Here is a 12,817-nt window from a genome sequence, read left to right on the forward strand (position 1 = left end):
GCAGGTAAATGATTAATTCTCTTCCTAAAAGCAGTTTCTAAATGTGGATTCATTAACGAAAACCTGTAACCTACTGGTGAGCCGAAGCATTTAGGAATTGAAGGCATACAGTACAATGACTACCCTTACAATCACTGTTTGACTGCGACACAACTATTCCAGTTTAGCTACCAGTGTTCTTTTGGTCAAGATTTTTTTTTCCCTTTGTTTGTTCTCTATTTACAATTGTGAGAGAACTATGTAGAGAAACACCTTGACTAGATCTAGGCTCAGTATGGGGAGGTGCCTGGTAAGCATTCCACACAACTCCACTAATACACCTCAAACTCTCCACATCATTTCAATCCTTTTGATAGCCTTCAGCTGAGACTACATCTAACACTTTCACTTATGTCTCACCTAAAATTTCAGGTCTTAGCATTTCCTGAGAATAGGTAGTTATAGTTAAACTTTCTCTTCTCATAAATCCTGAAAAAAAGGGTGGGGTGGGGGTAGGAAATGGATAGTTTCAATGCCAGTCCAAACAGAACTATTATGTCTTGCTCCTAAAATATTCAAATAGCTGGCAGCAGTGATCTAAAAGATTATGTGGTTTTTTTGTTTGTTTGTTTGTTTTTGTTTTTTTGCCGCAGGCAGGCCTCTCAACGCTGTGGCCTCTCCCGTTGTGGAGCACAGGCTCCAGATGCGCAGGCTCAGTGGCCATGGCTCAAGGGCCCAGCCGCTCCGCGGCATGTGGGATCTTCCTAGACCAGGGCACGAACCCGTGTCCCTGCATCGGCAGGCAGACTCCCAACCACTGCGCCACCAGGGAAGCCCCAAGATTATGTTTTTTAATACTGGTGTACATAAACCATTCAGCAGATAAACTCAGAGGAGGAGGAATAGGAGGAGGAGGAGGAGGAGGGGGAGGACAATGATGTTGATGATGATGACGATAGCTAATGTTTTTAGTACTTGTGCCAGGCACTACTCTAGGTGCTCCACACGTATCTCATTTAATCCTCATACACTCAAAAAAAAATCCTTGCTGGATAAAATTACTTTTATCTTCATTTTAAACAGGATACTGAGAAACAAAAAGAAGTTGTTTAAAGGAATTTAAACATACTTAGCTCATTTAAAGTTAAAACATAAAACTTTACACTGATTGACCAATCTTTTGATATAGGATCAAGGGCTGTCTTTGACTGCTAATTCACACTATTCTTCTTGCTTAAACTGTACCACAATGTATCATCTATTTAAAGTGAGTGAGAGTTTAAAGGTTTTGGTTTATTTAAAGTCAGCGAGTGCTTAAAGAGTCTGGCAAAGCAAGTTGAATGCAGGATCCTTCCAAATTTTTACATTCATCCCCTACCTCTGACACACGTAATCTTTCACTGTTGTCTTGCCCACACCTATTTAGACTCTAATTTGTTCTAGTGATTCACCCTTAAAAAGTCTTTCCAAAGCAATCAACTTAAATTTCATAAAATCAACAACAGTTTATACATTTTTACTCATATTTCACCAGTTTGCATAATTAAATTACAATTGCACATGCAACTGGCATAAACAAATTTGAAAACAAACACAAATGACTCTAGGTAAGCATAACAGTAGGTAAACAGATAAACAGAAATGTACCATATTTCAGATTTTCCTGTTGGCCTAAAGCAGGAATTGGCTAACAGGGCTTCTACTATATTCATACCTCCCCTAATCACAAAGAATACTACCTAATAAGTATATTAGATTTCTGGCAGAATGGATTTACAATTGAAAAATACAATCAAATTTGATGGGGCGGGGGAGACCTTCAAGATGGTGGAGGAGTAAGATGTGGAGATCACCTTCCTCCCCACAAATGCATCAGAAATACATCTACGGGGGGGCCCGGAGGAAGATGGCGGAAGAGTAAGACGCGGAGGTCACCTTCCTCCCCACAGATACATCAGAAATTCATCTACACGTGGAACAACTCCTACAGAACACCTACTGAACGCTGACAGAAGACCTCAGACCCCCCCAAAAGGCAAGAAACTCCCCACATACCTGGGTAGGGCAAAAGAAAAAAAGAATAAACAGAGACAATAGGATAGGGACGGGACCTGCACCAGTGGGAGGGAGCCGTGAAGGAGGGAAGGTTTCTACACACTACAAGCCCCTTCGCGGGCGGAGACTGCAGGTGGCGGAGGGGGAAACCTTCGGAGTAGCGGAGGAGAGCACAGCAACAGGGGTGCGGAGGGCAAAGCGGAGAGATTCTGGCACAGAGGACCGGTGCCCTCAGGCACACACCAGCCCGAGAGGCTTGTCTGCTCGGCCGCCGGGGCGGGCGGGGCTGGGAGCTTTGGCTCGGGTATCGGCTTTCAGTCGGAGCGCAGGAAGAGGACTGGGGCTGGCGGCAGGAAGAGAGCCTGAAGGGGTTAGTGCACCACGGCTAGCCTGGAGGGAGTCCGGGGAAAGGGTCTGGAGCTGCCGAAGAGGCAAGAGACTTTTTTCCCTTTTGTTTCCTGGTGCGCGAGGAGAGGGCATTAAGAGGGCTGCTTGGGGAAGCGCCGGAGACAGGTGCGAGCCGCGGGTAAGGCGCGGACCTCGGAGACGGGCGTGGGACGCTGGGGCTGCTGCTGCTGCTACCGCCGCGGGGCCTGTGTGCGAGCGCGGGTCACTGTCCGCCCCGCCTTCCGGGGGGCCTGTGCACCCCGCCACTGCCTGGGTCCCGAGACCCGGGGACGGCTTTCCCGGGAAAGCGCACGGAGCGCCACGGGCTGCTGCAACGTCATGCCGGCCTCTGCCGCCGCAGGCCCGCCCCACACTGCGCGCCCCTCCCTCCCCTCTGCCTGAGTGAGCCAGAGCCCCCGAATCAGCGGCTCCTTTAAACCCGTCCTGTCTGAGCGAAGAAAGGACGCCCTCCGGCGACCTACGCGCAGAGGCGGGGCCGGGTCCAAGGCTGAGACCCGGGAGCTGTGAGAGCAGAGACAGGGAGATCTCTCTGTGCAGCCTCGGAGGCAGCGGATTAAAGCTCCACGGTCCATTTGATGTGCCCTGAGTCTTTGGAGTGCATGAATGGACAGCGAATCATCCCAAATTGAGGAAGTGGACTTTCAGGACAAGATTTAAGACTTTCCCCCCTTTTCCTCTTTTTACAACGAATTATCCCAAATTAAGGAGGTGGACTTAGAGAGCAAGATTTCAGACTTCTCGCCCTTTTCCTCTTTTTACAACGAATTATCCAAAATTGAGGAAGTGTACTTGGAGAGCAAGATTTTTGATTTTTCCCCCTGCTCTCTTTTTGTGAATGTGTATGTGTAATCTTCTGTGTAAGATTCTCTCTGTATAGCTTTGCTTCCACCATATGTCCCAGGGTTCTATCGGTCCGTTTTTTTTCAATAATTACTTTTTAATTTTAATAACGCTACTATATTTCATACTTTATTCTATTTTACTTTACCTGCTCTTTCTTTTTTTCCTACCTTCCCTTCCTCCCTCCCTCCCTCCGCTCCTCCGTTCCTTCTTTCTTTTTCTTTCCTCCCTCCCTCCCTCCCACCCTTCTTCTTTCCACTTTCTTTTTCTTTCTTCCTCCCTCCCTCCTGTCTTTTTCTTTCTTTCCTTCCGCCCTCCCTCCCTCCCTTCTTCCATTCACTCTTCCTTTTGCTTTCATTCCTCCCTCCCTCCCTTTCTTTCCTTCTTTCTTTCCATCCTTCCTCCCTCCCTTTCTTTCTTTCTTCCATCCTTCCTTCCTTTCTTCCCTTCTTCCTTTCTTGCCCTCTCTCTTTCTTTCTTCTACTAATTATTTCTTTCTACTTTTTCTCCCTGTTATTCTGAGCCGGGTGGATGAAAGGCTCTTGGTGCTGCAGCCAGGAGTCAGTGCTGTGCCTCTGAAGTGGGAGAGCCAACTTCAGGACACGGGTCCACAAGAGACCTCCCAGCTCCACATAATATCAAGCAGCGAAAATCTCCCAGAGATCTCCATCTCAACACCAGCACCCAGCTTCAGTCAACGACCAGCAAGCTACAGTGCTGGACACCCTATGCCAAGCAACTAGCAAGGCAGGAACACAACCCCACCCATTAGCAGAGAGGCTACCTAAAAACATAATAAGGCCATAGGCACCCCAAAACACACCACCAAACGTGGACCTGTCCACCAGAAAGACAAGATCGAGCCTCAACCACCAGAACACAGGCATTAGTCCCCCCCACCAGGAAGCCTACACAGCCTACTGAAACAACCTTAGCCACTGGGGACAGACACCAAAAACAACGGGAACTACGAATCTACAGCCTGCAACAAGGAGACCCCAAACACAGTAACATAAGCAAAATGAGAAGACAGAAAAACACACAGCAGGTGAAGGAGCAAGATAAAAACCTACCAGACCTAACAAATGAAGAGGTAATAGGCAGTCTACCTGAAAAAGAATTCAGAATAATGATAGTAAAGCTGATCCAAGATTCTATTTCCAAGATCCATAATCTTGGAAATAGAATAGACAAAATGCAAGAAACAGTTAACAAGGACCTAGAAGAACTAAAGATGAATCAAGCATCGATTAAAAACACAATAAATGAAATGAAAAATACTCTAGATGGGATCAATAGCAGAATAACTGAGGCAGAAGAACGGATAAGTGAGGTGGAAGATAAAATAGTGGAAATAACTGATGCAGAGCAAAATAAAGAAAAAAGAATGAAAAGAACAGAGGACAGCCTCAGAGACCTCTGGGACAACATTAAACGCACCAACATTCAAATTATAGGGGTTCCAGAAGAAGAAGAGAAAAAGAAAGGGACTGAGAAAATATTTGAAGAGATTATAGTTGAAAACTTCCCTAATATGAGAAAGGAAATAGTTAATCAAGTCCAGGAGGCACAGAGAGTCCCATACAGAATAAATCCAAGGAGAAATACACCAAGACACATATTAATCAAACTGTCAAAAATGAAACACAAATCATATTAAAAGCAGCAAGGCAAAACCAACAAATAACACACAAGGGAATCCCCATCAGGATAACAGCTGATCTCTCAGCAGAAACTCTACAAGCCAGAAGGGAGTGGCAGGACATAATTAAAGTGATGAAGGAGAAAAACCTGCAACCAAGATTACTCTACCCAGCAAGGATCTCATTCAGATTTGATGGAGAAATTAAAACGTTTACAGACAAGCAAAAGCTGAGAGAGTTCAGCACCACCAAACCAGCTTTACAACAAATGCTAAAGGAACTTCTCTAGGCAAGAAATACAACAGAAGGAAAAGAGCTACAATAACGAACCCAAAGCAATTAAGAAAATGGGAATAGGAACATACATATCGATAATTAGCTTAAATGTAAATGGACTAAATGCTCCGACCAAAAGACACAGAGTGGCTGAATGGATACAAAAACAAGACCCATATATATGCTGTCTACAAGAGACCCACTTCAGACCTAGAGACACATACAGATTGAAAGTAAGGGGATGGAAAAAGATATTCCATGCAAACGGAAATCAAAAGAAAGCTGGAGTAGCAATTCTTATATCAGACAAAATAGACTTTAAAATAAAGACTATTAGAAGAGACAAAGAAGGACACTACATAACGATAAAGGAATCGATTCCAGAAGAAGATATAACAATTGTAAATATTTATGCACCCAACATAGGAGCACCTCAATACATAAGGCAAATACTAACAGCCATAAAAGGGGAAATCAACAGTAACACAATCATAGTAGGGGACTTTAACACCCCACTTTCACCAATGGACAGATCATCCAAAATGAAAATAAATAAGGAAACGCAAGCTTTAAATGATACATTAAACAAGATGGACTTAGTTGATATTTATAGGACATTCCATCCAAAAACAACAGAATACACATGTTTCTCAAGTGCTCATGGAACATTCTCCAGGATAGATCATATCTTGGGTCACAAATCAAGCCTTGGTAAATTTAAGAAAATTGAAATTGTATCAAGTATCTTTTCCGACCACAATGCTATGAGACTAGACATCAATTACAGGAAAAGATCTGTAAAAAATACAAACACATGGAGGCTAAACAATACACTACTCAATAACGAATGGATCACTGAAGAAATCAAAGAGGAAATTAAAAAATACCTAGAAACAATTGACAATGGAGACACGACGACCCAAAACCTATGGGACGCAGCAAAAGCAGTTCTAAGGGGGAAGTTTATAGCAATACAATCCCACCTCAAGAAACAGGAAATATCTCGAGTAAAGAGCCTGACCCTGCACCTAAGACAATTAGAGAAAGAAGAACAAAAAACCCCCAAAGTTAGCAGAAGGAAAGAAATCATAAAGATCAGATCAGAAATAAATGAAAAAGAAATGAAGGAAACGATAGCAAAGATCAACCAAACTAAAAGCTGGTTCTTGGAGAAGATAAACAAAATTGACAAACCATTAGCCAGACTCATCAAGAAAAGAAGGGAGAAGACTCAAATCAATAGAATTAGAAATGAAAAAGGAGAAGTAACAACTGACACTGCAGAAATACAAAAGATCATGAGAGATTACTATACGCAACTCTATGCCAATAAAATGGACCACCTGGAAGAAATGGACAAATTCTTAGAAATGCACAACCTGCCAAGACTGACTCAGGAAGAAATAGAAAATATGAATAGACCAATCACAAGCACTGAAATTGAAACTGTGATTAAAAATCTTCCATCAAACAAAAGCCCAGGACGAGATGGCTTCACAGGCGAATTCTATCAAACATTTAGAGAAGAGCTAACACCCATCCTTCTCAAACTCTTCCAAACAATATCAGAGGAAGGAACACTCCCAAACTCATTCTATGAGGCCACCATCACCTTGATACCAAAACCAGGCAAGGATGTCACAAAGAAAGAAAACTACAGGCCAATATCACTGATGAACATAGATGCAAAAATCCTCAACAAAATACTAGCAAACAGAATCCAACAGCACATTAAAAGGATCATACACCATGATCAAGTGGGGTTTATTCCAGGAATGCAAGGATTCTTCAATATACGCAAATCAATCAATGTGATACACCATATTAACAAGTTGAAGGAGAAAAACCATATGATCATCTCAATAGATGCAGAGAAACCTTTCGACAAAATTCAACACCCATTTATGATAAAAACCCTGCAGAAAGTAGGCATAGAGGGAACTTTCCTCAACATAATAAAGGCCATATATGACAAACCCACAGCCAACATTGTCCTCAATGGTGAAAAACTGAAACCATTTCCACTAAGATCAGGAACAAGACAAGGCTGCCCACTCTCACCACTCTTATTCAACATAGTTTTGGAAGTTTTAGCAACAGCAATCAGAGAAGAAAAGGAAATAAAAGGAATCCAAATTGGAAAAGAAGAAGTAAAGCTGTCACTGTTTGCAGATGACATGATACTATACATAGAGAATCCTAAAGATGCTACCGAAAAACTACTAGAGCTAATCAATGAATTTGGTAAAGTAGCAGGATACAAAATTAATGTACAGAAATCTCTGGCATTCCTGTACACTAATGATGAAAAATCTGAAAATGAAATCAAGAAAACACTCCCATTTACCATTGCAACAAAAAGAATAAAATATCTAGGAATAAACCTACCTAAGGAGACAAAAGACCTGTATGCAGAAAATTATAAGACACTGATGAAAGAAATTAAAGATGATACAAATAGATGGAGAGATATACCATGCTCCTGGATTGGAAGAATCAATATTGTGAAAATGACTCTACTACCCAAAGCAATCTACAGATTCAATGCAATCCCTATCAAACTACCACTGGCATTTTTCACAGAACTAGAACAAAAAATTTCAAAATTTGTTTGGAAAAACAAAAGACCCCGAATAGCCAAAGCAATCTTGAGAACGAAAAACAGAGCTGGAGGAATCAGGCTCCCTGACTTCTGACTATACTACAAAGCTACAGTAATTAAGACAGTGTGGTACTGGCAAAAAACAGAAAGATAGATCAGTGGATCAGGATAGAAAGCCCAGAGATAAACCCACGCACATATGGCCAACTTATCTTTGATAAAGGAGGCAGGAATGTACAGTGGAGAAAGGACAGCCTCTTCAATAAGTGGTGCTGGAAAAACTGGACAGGGACATGTAAAAGTATGAGATTAGATCATTCCCTAACACCATACACAAAAATAAGCTCAAATTGGATTAAAGACCTAAATGTAAGGCCAGAAACTATCAAACTCTTAGAGGAAAACATAGGCAGAACACTCTATGACATAAATCACAGCAAGATCCTTTTGGACCCACCTCCTAGAGAAATGGAAATAAAAACAAAGATAAACAAATGGCACCTAATGAAACTTCAAAGCTTTTGCACAGCAAAGGAAACCATAAACAAGACCAAAAGACAACCCTCAGAATGGGAGAAAATATTTGCAAATGAAGCAACTGACAAAGGATTCATCTCCAAAATTTATAAACAGCTCATGCAGCTCAATAGCAAAAAAACAAACAACCCAATCCAAAAATGGGCAGAAGACTTAAATAGGCATTCCTCCAAAGAAGATATACAGACTGCCAACAAACACATGAAAGAATGCTCAATATCATTAATCATTAGAGAAATGCAAATCAAAACTACAATGAGATGTCATCTCACACCAATCAGAATGGCCATCATCAAGAAATCTAGAAACAATAAATGCTGGAGAGGGTGTGGAGAAAAGGGAACACTCTTGCACTGCCGGTGGGAATGTGAATTGGTACAGCCACTATGGAGAACAGTATGGAGGTTCCTTAAAAAACTAAAAATAGAACTACCATATGACCCAGCAATCCCACTACTGGGCATATACCCTGAGAAGACCATAATTCAAAAAGAGACATGTACCAAAATGTTCATTGCAGCTCTATTCACAATAGCCCGGAGTTGGAAACAACCTAAGTGTCCATCATCGGATGAATGGATAAAGAAGATGTGGCACATATATACAATGGAATATTACTCAGCCATTAAAAGAAACGAAACTGAGCTATTTGTAATGAGGTGGATAGACCTAGAGTCTGTCATACAGAGTGAAGTAAGTCAGAAAGAGAAAGACAAATACCGTATGCTAACACATATATATGGAATTTAAAAAAAAACATGTCATGAAGAACCTAAGGGTAAAACGGGAATAAAGACACAGACCTACTTGAGAATGGACTTGAGGATATGGGGAATGGGAAGGGTAAGCTGTGACAAAGCGAAAGAGAGGCATGGACATATATACACTACCAAACGTAAGGTAGATAGATAGTGGGAAGCAGCCGCAGAGCACAGGGAGATCAGCTCGGTGCTTTGTGACCGCCTGGAGGGGTGGGATGGGGAGGGTGGGAGGGAGGGAGATGCATGAGGGAAGGGATGTGGGAACAGATGTATATGTATGACTGATTCACTTTGTTATAAAGCAGAAACTAATAAAAAAAATTAAAAAAATAAAAAAAAAGAAATACATCTACGTGTGGAACAACTCCTACAGAACACCTACTGAATGCTGGCAGAAGACCTCAGACTTCCCAAAAGTCAAGAAACTCCCCACATACCTGGATAGGTCAAAAGAAAAAACAGAGACAAAAGAATAGGGACAGGACTTGCACCTGTGGGAGGGAGCTATGACAGAGGAAAAGTTTCCACAAACTAGGAAGCCCCTTCACTGGCAGAGACACGGGGGTTGCGGGGGGAAAGCTTTGGAGCCACGGAAGAGAGTGCAGCAACAGGGGTGCAGAGGGCAAAGCAGAGAGATGCCCGCAGAGAGGATCAGTGCCGACCAGCACTCACCAGCCCGAGAGGCTTGTCTGCTCAACCCCCGGAATGGGTGGGGGCTGGGAGCTGAGGCTTGGGCTTTGGAGGTCAGATCCCAGGGAGAGGACTGGTGTTGGCTGCGTGAACACAGCCTGAAGGGGGCTAGTGCACCACAGCTAGCCAGGAGGGAGTCTGGGAAAAAGTCTGGAACTGCCTAATAGGCAAGAGACCACTGTTTCAGGGTGCGTGAGGAGAGGGGATTCAGAGCACCACCTAAACGAGCTCCAGAGATGGGTGCAAGCCATGGCTATTAGCGCAGACACCAGAGACGGGCATGAAATGCTAGGGCTGCTCCTGCAGCCACCAAGAAGCCTGCGTACAAGCACAGGTCACTATCCACACCTCCCCTCCTGGGAGCCTGTGTAGGCTGCCACTGCCAGGGTCCCATGATCCAGGAAACAGCTTCCCAGGGAGAACACACGGTGTGCCTCAGGCTGTTGCAACATCACGCCAGCCTCTGCCACCATAGGCTTCCCCCACATTCCGTACCCCTCCCTCTCCCCAGCCTGAGTGAGCCAGAGCCCCTGAATCAGCTGCTACTTTAACCCCATCCTCTTTGAGCAAAGAACAGATGCCCTCAGGTGACCTACACAGATAGGCGGGTCCAAATCCAAAGCTGTGCGAAAAATAAGAGAAAGGGACGTTTCTCCCAGCAGCCTCAGGAGCAGTGGATTAAATCTCCACAATCAACTTTATGTACGCTGCATCTGTGGAATACCTGAATAAACAACGAACCATCACAAAATTGACGTGGTAGACTTTGGGAGCAACAGTAGAATTGGGGTTTCCTTTCTGTATCTAATTTGTTTCTGCTTTTATGTTTATCTTAGTTTATTATGTAGAGTTTAGTATCATCGGTAGATTTATTTATTGATTTGGTTGCTGTCTTCCTCCGTTTTTTTTTTTTATATATAGATATATATATTTTTTCCTTTTTCTCTTTTGTGAGTGTGTATGCATATGCTTCTTTGTGTGATTTTGTCTATATACCTTTGCTTTTACCATTTGTCCTAGGGTTCTGTCTGTCCGTATTTTTGTTTGTTTGGTTTTGGTTTGTTAGTATAGTTTTTAGCCCTTGTTATCACTGTTGGACTTGTTTTCTGTTTTGGTTACTCTCTTCTTTCTTTCTTACTTTTATTCCCTTTTTTTATTACTTTTTACTTTTTTATTTTTTAATAATTTTTTAATTTTAATAACTTTATTTTATTTTTTTCTTTCTTTCTTTTCTCCCTTTCCTTCAGAGCCGTGTGGCTGACAGGGTCTTAGTGCTCTGGCCGGGTGTCAGGCCTGTGCCTCTGAAAGGGGAGAGCCAAGCTCATGACATTGGTCCAAAAAAGACATCCCAGCTCCACGTAATATCAAATGGCAAAAGCTCTCCCGAGATCTCCATCTCAACGCTAAGACCCAGCTCCACTCAACGACCAGAAAGCTACAGTGCTAGACACCCTATGCTAAACAACGAGCAAGACAGGAACACAACCATACCCATTAGCAGAGAGGCTGCCTAAATTCATAATAAGGTCACAGACACCCTAAAACACACCACTGGACACGGTTCTGCCCACCAGAAAGACAAGATCCAGCCTCATCCACCAGAACACAGGCACTAGTCCCCTCCACCAGGTAGCCTACAAAACCCACTGAACCAACCTTAGCTACTGGGGACAGACACCAAAAACAACAGGAACTACGAACCTGCAGCCTGAGAAGAGGAGACCTCAAACACAGTAAGTTAAGCAAAATGGGAAGACAGAGAAACACACAGCAGTTGAAGGAGCAAGGTAAAAAACCCCCAGATCAAACAAAGGAAGAGAAAATAGGCAGTCTACCTGAAAAAGAATTCAGACTAATGGCAGTAACGATGATCCAAAATCTCGGAAACAGAATGGAGAAAATACAAGAAAAGTTTAACAAGGACCTAGAAGAACTAAAGAGAAAACAAAAAATGATGAACAACACAATAAGTGAAATTAAAAATTCTCTGGAAGGAATCAATACCAGAATAACTGAGGCAGAAGAACAGATAAGTGACCTGGAAGAAAAAAATAGTGGAAATAACTACCACAGAGCAGAATAATGAAAAAAGAATGAAAAGAATTGAGGACAGTCTTAGAGACCTCTGGGACAATATTAAACATACCAACATTCGAATTATCAGGGTCTCAGAAGAAGAAGAGAAAAACAAAGGGACTGAGAAAGCATTTGAAGAGATTATAGTTGAAAACTTCCTTAGTATGGGAAAGGAAATAATCAATCAAGCCCAGGAAGCGCAGAGAGACAAATTCTTATACAAGCACAACCTTCCAAGACTGAACCAGGAAGAAATAGAAAATATAAACAAACCAATCCCAAGCATTGAAATTGAGACTCTGATTAAAAATCTTCCAACAGAGTTTCCCTGGTGGCACAGTGGTTGAGAGTCCGCCTGCCGATGCAGGGGACACGGGTTCATGCCTCAGTCCAGGAAGATCCCACATGCCGCGGAGCGGCTGGGCCCGTGAGCCATGGCCACAGAGCCTGCGCATCCAGAGCCTGTGCTCTGCAACGGGAGAAGCCACAAGAATGAGAGGCCCATGTACCGCAAAAAAAAAAAAAAAAAAAAAAAAAATCTTCCAACAAACAAAAGCCCAGGACCAGATGGCTTCACAGGCTAATTCTATCAAACATTTAGAGAAGAGCTAACAGTTATCCTTCTCAAACTCCTCCAAAATATAGCACAGGGAGGAACACTCCCAAACTCATTCTATAAGACCACCACCACCCTGAAACCAAAACCAGACAAAGATGTCACAAAGAAAGAAAACTAAAGGCCAATATCACTGATGAACATAGATGCAAAAATCCTCAGCAAAATACTAGCAAACGGAATCCAACAGCACATTAAAAGGATCATACACCATGATCAAGTGGGGTTTACCCAGGGATGCAAGGATTCTTCAATGTAAACAAATCAATCAATGTGATATACCATATTAACAAACTGAAGGAGAAGAACTTTCAATAGATGAAGAAAAAGCTTT

At 42.7% G+C, this 12,817-nt stretch overlaps 1 protein-coding gene across 7 annotated transcripts in view; it reads right to left on the minus strand.

Moving 5' to 3' along the window:
• The window catches only part of ZBTB20 (zinc finger and BTB domain containing 20), an 830,948-nt gene that overhangs the window by 741,419 nt on the left and 76,712 nt on the right, over positions 1–12,817 (minus strand). The window lies entirely within an intron of this gene.

This window comes from Mesoplodon bidens, assembly GCF_964165515.1.
Source record: "Mesoplodon bidens genome assembly, chromosome: 5".
NCBI classification, from domain to species: domain Eukaryota; kingdom Metazoa; phylum Chordata; class Mammalia; order Artiodactyla; family Ziphiidae; genus Mesoplodon; species Mesoplodon bidens.